This window comes from Panulirus ornatus, chromosome 1 (genome assembly GCF_036320965.1).
Source record: "Panulirus ornatus isolate Po-2019 chromosome 1, ASM3632096v1, whole genome shotgun sequence".
NCBI classification, from domain to species: domain Eukaryota; kingdom Metazoa; phylum Arthropoda; class Malacostraca; order Decapoda; family Palinuridae; genus Panulirus; species Panulirus ornatus.
The window spans coordinates 48,764,953-48,779,478 of NC_092224.1; positions in this window are offsets into that span (position 1 = coordinate 48,764,953).

Below are 14,526 nucleotides of genomic sequence, written 5' to 3' on the forward strand. Positions count from 1 at the left end.
TCTCACTTTGCACACCACCTCGACCAAGACACCCTATATCTGCCACTCTATCGTCAAACACATTCAATAAACCTTCAAAATACTCACTCCATCTCCTTCTCACATCACCACTACTTGTTATCACCTCCCCATTTGCGCCCTTCACTGCAGTTCCCATTTGCTCCCTTGTCTTACGCACTTTATTTACCTCCTTCCAGAACATCTTTTTATTCTCCCTAAAATTTAATGATACTCTCTCACCCCAACTCTCATTTGCCCTTTTTTTCACCTCTTGCACCTTTCTCTTGACCTCCTGGATTTGTATGTAGCATTTATGGATCTGGAGAAGGCATATGATAGAGTTGATAGAGATGCTCTGTGGAAGGTATTAAGAATATATGGTGTGGGAGGAAAGTTGTTAGAAGCAGTGAAAAGATTTTATCGAGGATGTAAGGCATGTGTACGTGTAGGAAGAGAGGAAAGTGATTGGTTCTCAGTGAATGTAGGTTTGCGGCAGGGGTGTGTGATGTCTCCATGGTTGTTTAATTTCTTTATGGATGGGGTTGTTAGGGAGGTAAATGCAAGAGTTTTGGAAAGAGGGGCAAGTATGAAGTCTGTTTGGGATGAGAGAGCTTGGGAAGTGAGTCAATTGTTGTTCGCTGATGACACAGCGCTGGTGGCTGATTCATGTGAGAAACTGCAGAAGCTGGTGACTGAGTTTGGTAAAGTATGTGGAAGAAGAAAGTTAAGAGTAAATGTGAATAAGAGCAAGGTTGTTAGGTACAGTAGGGTTGAGGGTCAAGTCAATTGGGAGGTGAGTTTGAAAGGAGAAAAACTGGAGGAAGTGAAGTGTTTTAGATATCTGGGAGTGGATCTGGCAGCGGATGGAACCATGGAAGCGGAAGTGGATCATAGGGTGGGGGAGGGGGCGAAAATTCTGGGGGCCTTGAAGAATGTGTGGAAGTCGAGAACATTATCTCGGAAAGCAAAAATGGGTATGTTTGAAGGAATAGTGGTTCCAACAATGTTGTATGGTTACGAGGCGTGGGCTATGGATAGAGTTGTGCGCAGGAGGATGGATGTGCTAGAAATGGGATGTTTGAGGACAATGTGTGGTGTGAGGTGGTTTGATCGAGTGAGTAACGTAAGGGTAAGAGAGATGTGTGGAAATAAAAAGAGCGTGGTTGAGAGAGCAGAAGAGGGTGTTTTGAAGTGGTTTGGGCACATGGAGAGGATGAGTGAGGAAAGATTGACCAAGAGGATATATGTGTCGGAGGTGGAGGGAGCAAGGAGAAGAGGGAGACCAATTGGAGGTGGAAAGATGGAGTGAAAAAGATTTTGTGTGATCGGGGCCTGAACATGCAGGAGGGTGAAAGGAGGGCAAGGAATAGAGTGAATTGGAGCGATGTGATATACCGGGGTTGACGTGCTGTCAGTGGATTGAATCAAGGCATGTAAGGCGTCTGGGGTAAACCATGGAAAGCTGTGTAGGTATGTATATTTGCGTGTGTGGACGTATGTATATACATGTGTATGGGAAGGGGTTGGGCCATTTCTTTCGTCTGTTTCCTTGCGCTACCTCGCAGACGCGGGAGACAGCGACGAAGTATAAAAAAAAAAAAAATATATATATATATATATATATATATATATATATATATATATATATATATATATATATATATATATATATATATATATATATATATATATATATATATATATATACATATATATACATATATATAAATATATATATATATATATATATATATATATATATATATATATATATATATATATATATATATATATATATATATATATATATATATATATATATATATATATATATACATATATATATATATATATGTATATATATATATATATATTTTTTTTTGTCGCTGTCTCCCTTGTTTGCGAAGTAGCGAAAGGAAACAGACGAAAGAAATGGCTCAACCCACCCACATACACATGTATATACATACACGTCCACACACGCAAATATTCATACCTATACATCTCAATGTACACATATATATACACACACAGTCATATACATATATACACATGTACATAATTCATACTGTCTGCCTTTATTTATTCCCATCGCCACCTCGCCACACATGGAATAACATCCCCTTCCCCCCTCATGTGTGCGAGGTAGCGCTACGAAAAGACAATAAAGGCCCCATTCGTTCACACTCAATCTCTAGCTGTCATGTAATAATGCAGCGAAACCACAGCTCCCTTTACACATCCAGGCCCCACACAACTTTCCATGGTTTACCCCAGACGGTTCACATGCCCTAGTTCAATCCATTGACAGCACGTCGACCACGGTATACCACATCGTTCCAATTCACTCTATTCCTTGCACACCTTTCACTCTCCTGCATGTTCAGGCCTCGATCACTCAAGATCTTTTTCACTCCATCTTTCCGCCTCCAATTTGGTCTCCCACTTTTCCTCGTTCCCTCCACCTCTGACACATACATCCTCTTTGTCAATCTTTCCTCACTCATTCTCTCCATGTGACCAAACCATTTCAAAAAACCCTCTTCTGCTCTCTCAACCACACCCTTTTTATTACCACACATCTCTCTTACCCTATTATTACTTACTCGATCAGACCACCTCACACCACATATTGTCCTCAAACATCTCATTTCCAGCACATCCACGCTCCTCAGCACAACTCTATCGATAGCCCACGCCAATTCACTCTATTCCTTGCACACCTTTCACTCTCCTGCATGTTCAGGCCTCGATCACTCAAGATCTTTTTCACTCCATCTTTCCGCCTCCAATTTGGTCTCCCACTTCTCCTCGTTCCCTCCACCTCTGACACATACATCCTCTTTGTCAATCTTTCCTCACTCATTCTCTCCATGTGACCAAACCATTTCAAAAAACCCTCTTCTGCTCTCTCAACCACACCCTTTTTATTACCACACATCTCTCTTACCCTATTATTACTTACTCGATCAGACCACCTCACACCACATATTGTCCTCAAACATCTCATTTCCAGCACATCCACGCTCCTTAGCACAACTCTATCGATAGCCCACGCCTCGCAACCATATAACATTGTTGGAATCACTATTTCTTCAAACTTACCCATTTTTGCTTTGCGAGATAATATTCTCGACTTGCACACATTCTTCAACGCTCCAAGAATCTTCGCCCCCTCTCCCACCCTATGATTCACTTCCACTTCCATGGTTCCATCCGCTGCCAGATCCACTCCCAGATATCTAAAAGACTTCACTTCCTCCAGTTTTTCTCCATTCAAAAGTTCCTCCCAATTGACTTGACCCTCAACCCTACTATACCTAATAACCTTGCTCTTATTCACATTTACTCTCAACTTTCTTCTTTCACACACTTTACCAAACTCAGTCACCAGCTTCTGCAGTTTTTCTCATGAATCAGCCACCAACACTGTATCATCACCGAACAACAACTGGCTCACTTCCCAAGCTCTCTCATCCACAACAGACTTCATACTTGCCCCTCTTTCCAAAACTCTTGTATTCACCTCCCTAACAACCCCATCCATAAACAAATTAAACAACCATAGAGACATCACACACCCCTGCCGCAAACCTACATTCACTGAGAACCAATCACTTTCCTCTCTTCCTACACGTATATATGCCTTACATCCTCCATTAAAAACATTTCACTGCTTCTGACAACTTGCCTCCCACACCATATATTCTTAATACCTTCCACAGAGCATCTCTATCAACTCTATCATATGCCTTCTCCAGATCCATAAATGCTACATACAAATCCATTTGCTTTTCTAAGCATTTCTCACATATATTCTTCAAAGCAAACACCTGATCCACACATCCTCTACCACTTCTGAAACCACACTGCTCTTCCCCAATCTGATGCTCTGTACATGCCTTCACCCTCTCAATCAATACCTTCCCATGTAATTTCCCAGGAATACTCAACAAACTTATACTTCTGTAATTTCAGCACTCACTTTTATCCCCTTTGCCTTTGTACAATGGCACTATGCACGCATTCCGCCAATCCTCAGGCACTTCACCATGAGTCATACATACATTAGATAACCTTACCAACCAGTCAACAATACAGTCACCCCCTTTTTTAATAAATTCCACTGCAATACCATCCAAACCCGCTGCCTTGCCGGCTTTCATCTTCCACAAAGCTTTTACTACCTCTTCTCTGTTTACCAAATCATTTTCCTTAATCCTCTCACTTTGCACACCACCTCGACCAAAACACCCTATATCTGCCACACTATCATCAAACACATTCAACAAACCTTCAAAATACTCACTCCATCTCCTTCTCACATCATCACTACTTGTTATCACCTCCTCATTTGCCCCCTTCACTGAAGTTCACATTTGTTCCCTTGTCTTACGCAGTTTATTTACCTCCTTCCAAAACATCTTTTTATTCTCCCTAAAATTTAATGATACTCTCTCGCCCCAACTCTCATTTTCCCACTTTTTCACTTCTTGCACCTTTCTGTTAACCTCCTGCCTCTTTCTTTTATACATCTCACACTCATTTGCATTATTTCCCTACAAAAATCGTCCAAATGCCTTTCTCTTCTCTTTCACTAATAATCTTACTTCTTTATCCCACCACTCACTACCCGTTCTAATCTTCCCACCTCCCATGCCTCTCATGCCACAAGCATCTTTTGCGCAAGCCATCACTGCTTCCCTAAATACATCCCATTCCTCACCCACTCCCCTTACGTCCTTTGTTCTCACCTTTATCCATTCTGTACTCAGTCTCTCCTGGTACTTCCTCACACAAGTCTCCTTCCCAGGCTCACTTACTCTCACCACTCTCTTCACCTCAACATTCTCTCTTCTCTGAAAAAACCTCTACAAATCTTCACCTTCGCCTCCTCAAGATAATGATTAGACATCCCTCCAGTTTCACCTCTCAGCACATTAACGTCCAAAAGTCTCTCCTTCGTGCGCCTATCAATTAACACGTAATCCAATAATGCTCTCTGGCCATCTCTCCTACTTACATACGTATATTTATGTATATCTCTCTTTCTAAACCAGGTATTCCCAATTACCAGTACTTTTTTAGCACATAAATCTACAAGCTCTTCACTATTTCCATTTACAACACTGAACACCCGATGTACACCAATCATTCCCTCAACTACCACATTACTCACCTTTGAATTCAAATCACCCATCACTATAACCCAGTCTCGTGCATGAAAACTACTAACAAGCTCACTCAGCTGCTCCCAAAACACTTGCCTCTCATGATCTTTCTTTTCATGCCCAGATGCATATGCACCAATAATCACCCATCTCTCTCCATCCACTTTCAGTTTTACCCATATCAATCTAGAGTTTACTTTCTTACACTCTATCACATACTACCACCACTCCTGTTTCAGGAGTAGTGCTACTCCTTCCCTTGCTCTTGTCTTCTCACTAACCCCTGACTTTACTCCCAAGACATTCCCAAACCACTCTACCCCTTTACCCTTGAGCTTCGTTTCACTCAGAGCCAAAAAATCCAGGTTCCTTTCCTCAAACATACTACCTATCTCTCCTTTTTTCTCATCTTTGTTACATCCACACACATTCAGACACCCCATTCTGAGCCTTCGAGGAGGATGAGCACTCCCCGCGTGACTCCTTCTTCTGTTTCCCCTTTTAGAAAGTTGAAATACAAGGAGGAGAGGGTTTCCACCCCCCTGCTCCCGTCCCCTTTAGTCGCCTTCTTCGACACGTGAGGAATGCGTGGGAAGTATTCTTTCTCCCCCGATCCCCTATTTATTATACCTTGTCGCTGTCTCCTGTGTTAGCGAGGCAGCGCAAGGAAACACACGAAGAATGGCCAACCCACCCCCATACACATGTATATACATATTCGTCCACACACACACATATATGCTTACCTATGCAATTCAACGTATACATATGCATACATACACAGACATACATATATACACATGTACATAATTCAAACTTGCTGCCTTCATTCATTTCCGTCGCCACCCCGCCACACATGAAATTACAACTCCCTCCCCCTGTATGCGCGTGAGGAAAGCGATACTAAAAGACAACAAAGACCACATTCGTTCACACTCATCTCCAGCTGTGACGTATAATGCACCGAAACCATAGCTCCCTTTCCACATCTAGGCTCCACAAAACTTTCCATGGTTTATCCCTGACGCTCCACATGCCCCGGTTCAATCCATTGATAGCACGTCGACCTCGGTATACGACATCGTTCCAATCCACTCCACTCGCTGCACGCCTCTCACCCTCCTGCATGTTCAGACCCCGATCACTCAAAATCTCTTTCACTCCATCCTCTACCTCCAATTTGGTCTCTCACTTCTCCTCGTTCTCTCCACCTCGGACACCTATATCCTCTTTGTCAATCTTTCCTCACTCATTCTCTCCATGTGAAGAAAAACCATCTCAAAACACTCTTCTGCGCTCTCAGCCACACTGTCTCTATCACCACACATCTCTCTTACCCTTTCACCACTTACTCGATCAAACCACCTCATCAAACCATCTCCAACAGATCCGCCCTCTTCCGCACAAGTCTATCTATAGACCAAGCCCCGCAACCACATAACATTGTCGGAACGACTAATCCTTCAAACACACCCACTTTTGTTCTCCACGACAACGTTCTCGCCTTCCACACACTTTTCAACGCTCCCAGAACTTTCGCCCCCTTCTCTACCCTGTGACTCACCACCGCTTCCATGGTTCCATCCGCTGCCAAATCCACTCACAGATATCTAAAACACCTCACTTCCTCCAACTTCTCTCCATTCAAACTCGCCTACCAATTGGCCTGTCCCTCAACCCAACAGTACCCAACAACCTCGCTCCTATTACCATTCACTCTCAGCTTTCTCTTTTCACACAATTTACCAAACTCAGTCACCAGCATTTGCAGTTTCTCACCCAAACCAGCCACCAGCGCTGTATCATCAGCGAACAACAACTGACTCAATTCCCAATCCCTCTCATCCACAACAGGCTGCACACTCGCCCCTCTCTCCAAAACTCTAGCATTCACCTCCTGAACAACCCCATCCACAAACAAATCAACAACCACGAAGACATCACGCACCCCTACCGCAAAGCGACATACAGTGAGAACTAATCACTTTCCTCTCTTCCTACTCGCACACATGCCTTGCATCTTCGATAAAAGGTTTTCACTGCTTCTAGCAACTTGCCTCCCACACCATATATTCTTAATACCTTCTACAGAGCATCCCCTTCAACTCCATCATATGCCTTCTCCAGATCCGTAAATAAAACATACAAATCCATTTGCCTCCCAAGCATTCCCCACATACACTCTTGAAAACAAGCACCTGATGCACACATCCTTTGCCGATTCTGAAACCACACTGCTCCTCCCCAGTCTGACACTCTGTACACGCCTTGACCCTCTTAGTCAACACCCTCCCACACAACTTCCTAGGAGCAGTGAACAAACTCATACCTTTGTAATTCGAGCACTCACCCCTATCCCCCTTGACTCCGTACAAGGGCACTATGCGTGCACTCCGCCAACTTTCAGGCACCCAACCATGAGTCATACACACACCAAATATCCTCACCGACCAGTCAACATCACAGTCGCCCCCTTTTTTCAATCCCGCCGCCTTGCCGGCTTTAATCTTCTACAAAGATTTTACTACCTCTTCTCTGTTCACCAAATCATTTTCTTTAACCCTTTCACTTCGCGCACCAACTCGACCAAAACACCCTATATCTGCCATTCAATCATCTAACACATTCAACGTACCTTCAAAATACTTATAGCCCCATTTACCGATGTTCCCATTTCTTCTCTTGTCTTACGCACTTTATTTACCTCCTTCCAAAAAATCTTTTTATTATCCCTAAAATTTAATGATACTCTCTCACCCCAACTCTCATTTGCCCTCTTTTTTACCACCTGCACCTTTCTCTTGACCTCTTGCCTTTTTCTTTTACACATCTCCCAGTCATTTACACAATTTCCCTGCAAAAATATTCCAAATACCTCCTTCACTCTTTCACTAATAGTCTTACTTCTTCATCCCACCACTTACTACCCTTTCTAATCTACCCACCTCTCACGCTTCTCATGCCACAAGAATCTTTTGCACAAGCCATTACTTCTTCCCTAAATACATACCATTCCTCCCCCACTTCCCTTATGTCCTTTTCTCTCACCTTTTTCCATTCCGCACTCAGTCTCTTCTGGAACTTCCTCACACAAGTCTCCTTCCCAAGCTCACTTACTCTCGCCACTCTCTTCACCCCAACATTCTCTCTTCTTTTCTGAAAACCTCTACAAATCCTCACCTTTGCCTCCACAAGATAATGATCAGACATCCCTCCAGTTGCACCTCTCAGCACATTAACATCTAAAAGTCTCTCTTCCACACGCCTACCTATTAACACGTAATCCAATATCACTCTCTGGCCATCTCTCCTTCTTACATACGTATACGTATGTATATCTCTCTTATTGAAACAGATATTCCCAATCACAAGTCCTTTTTCAGCACACAAATCTACAAGCTCTTCACTATTTCCATTTACAACACTGAACACCCCCATGTACGGCAATTATTCCCACAACTGACACATTACTCACCTTTGCATTCAAATCACCCACACTATAATCCTGTCTCGTGCATCAAAACTACTAACACACTCACTTTGCTGCTCCCACAACACTTGCCTCTCATGATCTTTTTTTCTCATGCCCAGGTGCATAGGCACCAATAATCACCCATCTCTCTCCATCCACTTTCAGTTTTACCCATATCAATGTAGAGTTTACTTTCTTACACTGTATCACATACTTCCACAACTCCAGTTTAAGGAGTAGTGCTACTCCTTCCCTTACTCTTGTCCTCTCACCAATCCCTGACTTTACTCCCAAAACATTCCCAAACCACTGTTCCGCTTTACCCTTCAGCTTCGTTTCACTCAGAGCCTAAAAATCTGGTTCCTTTCCCTAAACATATTGCCTATCTCTGATTTTTTCTCATCATGGTTACATCCACACATATTTAGACATCCTAAACTGAGCCTTCGAGGAGAATGAGCACTTCTCCCGTGACTCTTTCTTCTGTTTCTTCTTTTAGAAAGTTAAAATGTAAGGAGGGGAGGGTTTCTAGACCCCGCTCCCGTTCCCTTTAGTCGCCTCTTACGACACGTGAGGAATGCGTAGGAAGTATATATATATATATATATATATATATATATATATATATATATATATATATATATATATATATATATATATATATATATATATATAGATATATATATATATATCTTTTCTTTCTTTCATACTATTCGCCATTTCCCGCATTAGCGAGGTAGCGTTGAGAACAGAGGACTGGGCCCTTGAGGGAATATCCTCACCTGGGCCCCTTCTCTGTTCCCCTTCTCTTTTGGAAAATTATATATATATATATATATATATATATATATATATATATATATATATATATATATATATATATATATATATATATATATATATGTATACATATTCATATATATATATATATATATATACCTATATATATATATATATATATATCTATATATATATATATATATATATATATATATATATATATATATATATATATTTTTTTTTTTTTTTTCATACTATTTGCCATTTCCCGCGTTAGCGAGGTAGCGTTAAGAACATAGAACTGGGCCTTAGAGGGAATATCCTCACCTGACCCCCTTCTCCGTTCCTTCTTTTGGAAAATTAAAAAAAAACAAGAAAGGGGAGGATTTCCAGCCACCCGCTCCCTCCCCTTTTAGTCGCCTTCTACGACACGCAGGGAATACGTGGGAAGTATTCTTTCTCCCCTATCCCCAGGGATATATATATATATATATATATATATACGAATAAAGTGCATATGAACGCGCCCTTCATAGAACATACAAAGCTCCATCAGCCAGGATCGAACCTGGCACCCCTTGTGCAAGAGGCAGGCATGCTAACCGCTAGGCTAAGGGACTGTATAATAGGAAACAACTATTCGAAATACTAAGTACTCGAATACCCTTCGTCTCACTATGGTGAGCAACGGGGTCTATCGGTTGTTTCCGAACAGAACACATAGCCAGCTGAGAGCGTTTTACCGAACCTGACTGTACTACGCGGAGTTATATGAATACGAATAAAGTGTATATGAACGCGCACCTTCGTAGAACATACAAAGCTCCATCAGCCAGGATCGAACCTGGGACCCCTTGTGCAAGAGGCAGGCATGCTAACCGCTAGGCTAAGGGACTGTATAATAGGAAACAACTATTCGAAATACTAAGTACTCGAATACCCTTCGTCTCACTATGGTGAGTAACGGGGTCTATCGGTTGTTTCCGAACAGAACACATAGCCAGCTGAGAGCGTTTAGCCTAGCGGTTAGCATGCCTGCCTCTTGCACTAGGGGTCCCAGGTTCGATCCTGGCTGATGGAGCTTTGTATGTTATATATATATATATATATATATATATATATATATATATATATATTAATAAGGTTTGTTGAATGTGTTTGATGATAGAATAGCAGATATAGTGTGTTTTGGTCGAGGTGGTGTGCAAAGTGAGATGGTTAGGGAAAAAGATCTGGTAAACAGAGAAGAGGTAGTAAAAGCTTTGCGGAAGATGAAAGCCGGCAAGGCAGCGGGTTTGGATGGTATTGCAGTGGAATTTATTAAAAAAGGGGTGACTGTATTGTCGACTGGTTGGTAAGGTTATTCAATATATATATGATTCATGGTGAGGTGCCTGAGGATTGGCGGAATGTTTGCAGAATGCCATTGAACAAAGGCAAAGGGGACAAAGCTGAGTGCTGAAATTACAGAGGTATAAGTTTGTTGAGTATTCCTGGTAAATTATATGGGAGGGTATTGATTGAGAGGGTGAAGGAATGTACAGAGCATCAGATTGGGGAAGAGCAGTGTGGTTTCAGAGGTGGTAGAGGATGTGTGGATCAGGTGTTTGCTTTGAAGAATATATGTGAGAAATACATAGAAAAGCAAATGGATTTGTATGTAGCATTTATGGATCTGGAGAAGGCATATGATAGAGTTGATAAAGATGCTCTGTGAAAGGTATTAAGAATATATGGTGTGGGAGTCAGGTTGTTAGAAGCAGTGAAATGTTTTTATCGAGGATGTAAGGCATGTGTACATGTAAGAAGAGAGGAAAGTGATTGGTTCTCAGTGAATGTAGGTTTCCGGCAGGGCAGTGTGATGTCTCCATGGTTGTTTAATTTGTATATGGATGGGGTTGTTAGGGAGGTGAATGCAAGTGTTTTTGAAAGAGAGGCAAGTATGCAGTCTGTTGTGGATGAGAGAGCTTGGGAAGTGAGTCAGTTGTTGTTCGCTGATGATACAGTGCTGGTGGATGATTCAGGTGAGAAACTGAATAAGCTGGTGACTGAGTTTGGTAAAGTGTGTGAAAGAAGAAAGTTGAGAGTAAATGTGAATAAGAGGAAGGTTATTAGGTACAGTAAGGTTGGGGGTCAAGTCAATTGGGAGGTAAGTTTTAATGGAGAAAAACTGGAGGAAGTGAAGTGTTTTAGATATCTGGGAGTGGATTTGGCTGCGGATGGAACCATGGAAGCGGAAGTGAATCATAAGGTGGGTGAGGGGCCGAAAATTCTGGGAGCGTTGAAGAATGTTTGGAAGCTGAGAACATTATTTCGGAAAACAAAAATGGGTATGTTTGAAGGAATAGTGGTTCCAACAATGTTGTATGGTTGCGAGGCGTGGGCCATAGATAGAGTTGTGCGCAGGAGGGTGGATATGCTGGAAATGAAATGTTTGAGGAAAATATGTGGTGTGAGGTGGTCTGATCGAGTAAGTAATGATAGGGTAAGAGAGATGTGTGGAAATAAAAAGAGAGTGGTTGAGAGAGCAGAAGAGGGTGTTTTGAAATGGTTTGGTCACATGGAGAGAATGAGTGAGGAGAGACTGTCCAAGAGGATGTATGCGTCAGAGGTGGAGGGAACGAGGAGAAGTGGGAGACCAAATTGGAGGAGGAAAGATGGAATGAAAAAGATTTTGAGTGATCGGGGCCTGAACATGCAGGAGGGTGAAAGGCGTGCAAGGAATAGAGTGAATTGGAACGATTTGGTATACCGGGGTCGACGTGCTGTCAATGGATTGAAGCAGGGTAAACCATGGAAAGTTGTGTGGGGCCTGGATGTGGAAAGGGAGCTGTGGTTTCGGGGATTATTACATGACAGCTAGAGACTGAGTGTGAACGAATGGGGCCTTTGTTGTCTTTTCCTAGCGTTACCTCGCACACATGAGGGGGGAGGGGTTTGTTATTCCATGTGTGGCGAGGTGGCGATGGGAATAAATAAAGGCAGACAGTATGAATTATGTACCTGTGCATATATGTATATGTCTGTGTGTGTATATTTATATGTGTACATTGAGATGTATAGGTATGTATATTTGCGTGTGTGGACGTGTATGTATATACAACCGTATGTGGGTGGGTTGGGCCATTTCTTTCGTCTTTTTCTTTGCGCTACCTCGCTAACGCGGGAGACAGAGACAAAGCAAAATAAATAAAATAGAATATATATATATATATATATATATATATATATATATATATATATATATATATATATATATATATATATATATATATATATATATATATATATACATATATATATATATATATATATATATATATATATATATATATATATATATATATATATATATATATATATATATATATATATATATATATATATATATATATATATTATGTAAAGATTTACAGTCATTTCCTTGGTATACTGCAACGTTTCAAAAACACAACTTTCGAAAAAGCTTTCATTCAGTACACACTGTATTTCCCGTCTGCTTATTTGCGAGTCTAGATAGGGAGAATTTGAAGATAATTACATCAATTAACAGGAAACAATTGTACATAAGTTTTCGGGCTACAAGTCCTCTGCCTCGTCTAGCACACTACCCTTTTCCAGCTCTCACCAGCTCGAAATTTTGTGACTAATCAGAAACTTAGGGATACAATAGAAATATTTCTGAACGATTTGTTGAACAAAAATGGAAGAATCAACATATTATAGTAAAGAAAATTGTTGGAGTAGATGAGGTGGGAGGGAAAAATGAAAAGAGAGAGAGAGAGAGAGAGAGAGAGAGAGAGAGAGAGAGAGAGAGAGAGAGAGAGAGAGAGAGAGAGAGAGAGAGAGAGAGAGAGAGAGAGAGAGAGAGAGAGATGTGAATAACATGCCTGAAAAAAAAATGTATATTAATCAGTCGTCTCTGATGTTCATATCAGCGAGGATAAAATTATATATTATGGACTTCTGACAGCACTCTAACCCCTCGTTGTAAAACTTTACAGCGAAAATTATGCTTTAGTTATCTGATCTTGATGACTATGTTCTACGATGTTTCCCTTTTCATGTATATTTTTTCAAACATAGTCGTAATGAATATATATATATATATATATATATATATATATATATATATATATATATATATATATATATATATATCTATATATATATATATATATATATATATATATATATATATATATATATATATATATATATATATATATATATATATATATATATATATATATTTTTTTTTTTTTTTTTTTTTTTGCCGCTGTCTCCCGCGTTTGCGAGGTACCGCAAAGAAACAGAAGAAAGAAATGGCCCAACCCACCCCCATACACATGTATATACATACGTCCACACACGCAAATATACATAACTACACAGCTTTCCATGGTTTACCCAAACGCTTCACATGCCTTGATTCAATCCACTGACAGCACGTCAACGCCGGTATACCACATCGCTCCAATTCACTCTATTCCTTGCCCTCCTTTCACCCTCCTGAAGGTTCAGGCCCTGATCACATAAAATCTTTTTCACTCCATCTTTCCACCTCCAATTTGGTCTCCCTCTTCTCCTCGTTCCCTCCACCTCCGACACATATATTCTCTTGGTCAATCTTTCCTCACTCATTCTCTCCTTGTGCCCGAACCATTTCAAAACACCCTCTTCTGCTCTCTCAACCACGCTCTTTTTATTTCCACACATCTCTCTTACCCTTACGTTACTTACTCGATCAAACCACCTCACACCACACATTGTCCTCAAACATCTCATTTCCAGCACATCCATCCTCCTGCGCACAACTCTATCCACAGCCCACGCCTCGCAACTATACAACATTGTTGGAACCACTATTCCTATAAACATACCCATTGTTGCTTTCCGAGATAATGTTCTCGACTTCCACACATTCTTCAAGGCTCCCAGAATTATCGCCCCCTCCCCCACCCTATGATCCACTTCCGCTTTCATGGTTCCATCCGCTGCCAGATCCACTCCCAGATATCTAAAACACTTCACTTCCTCCAGTTTTTCTCCATTCAAACTCACCTCCCAATTGACTTGACCCTCAACCCTAATGTGCCTAAT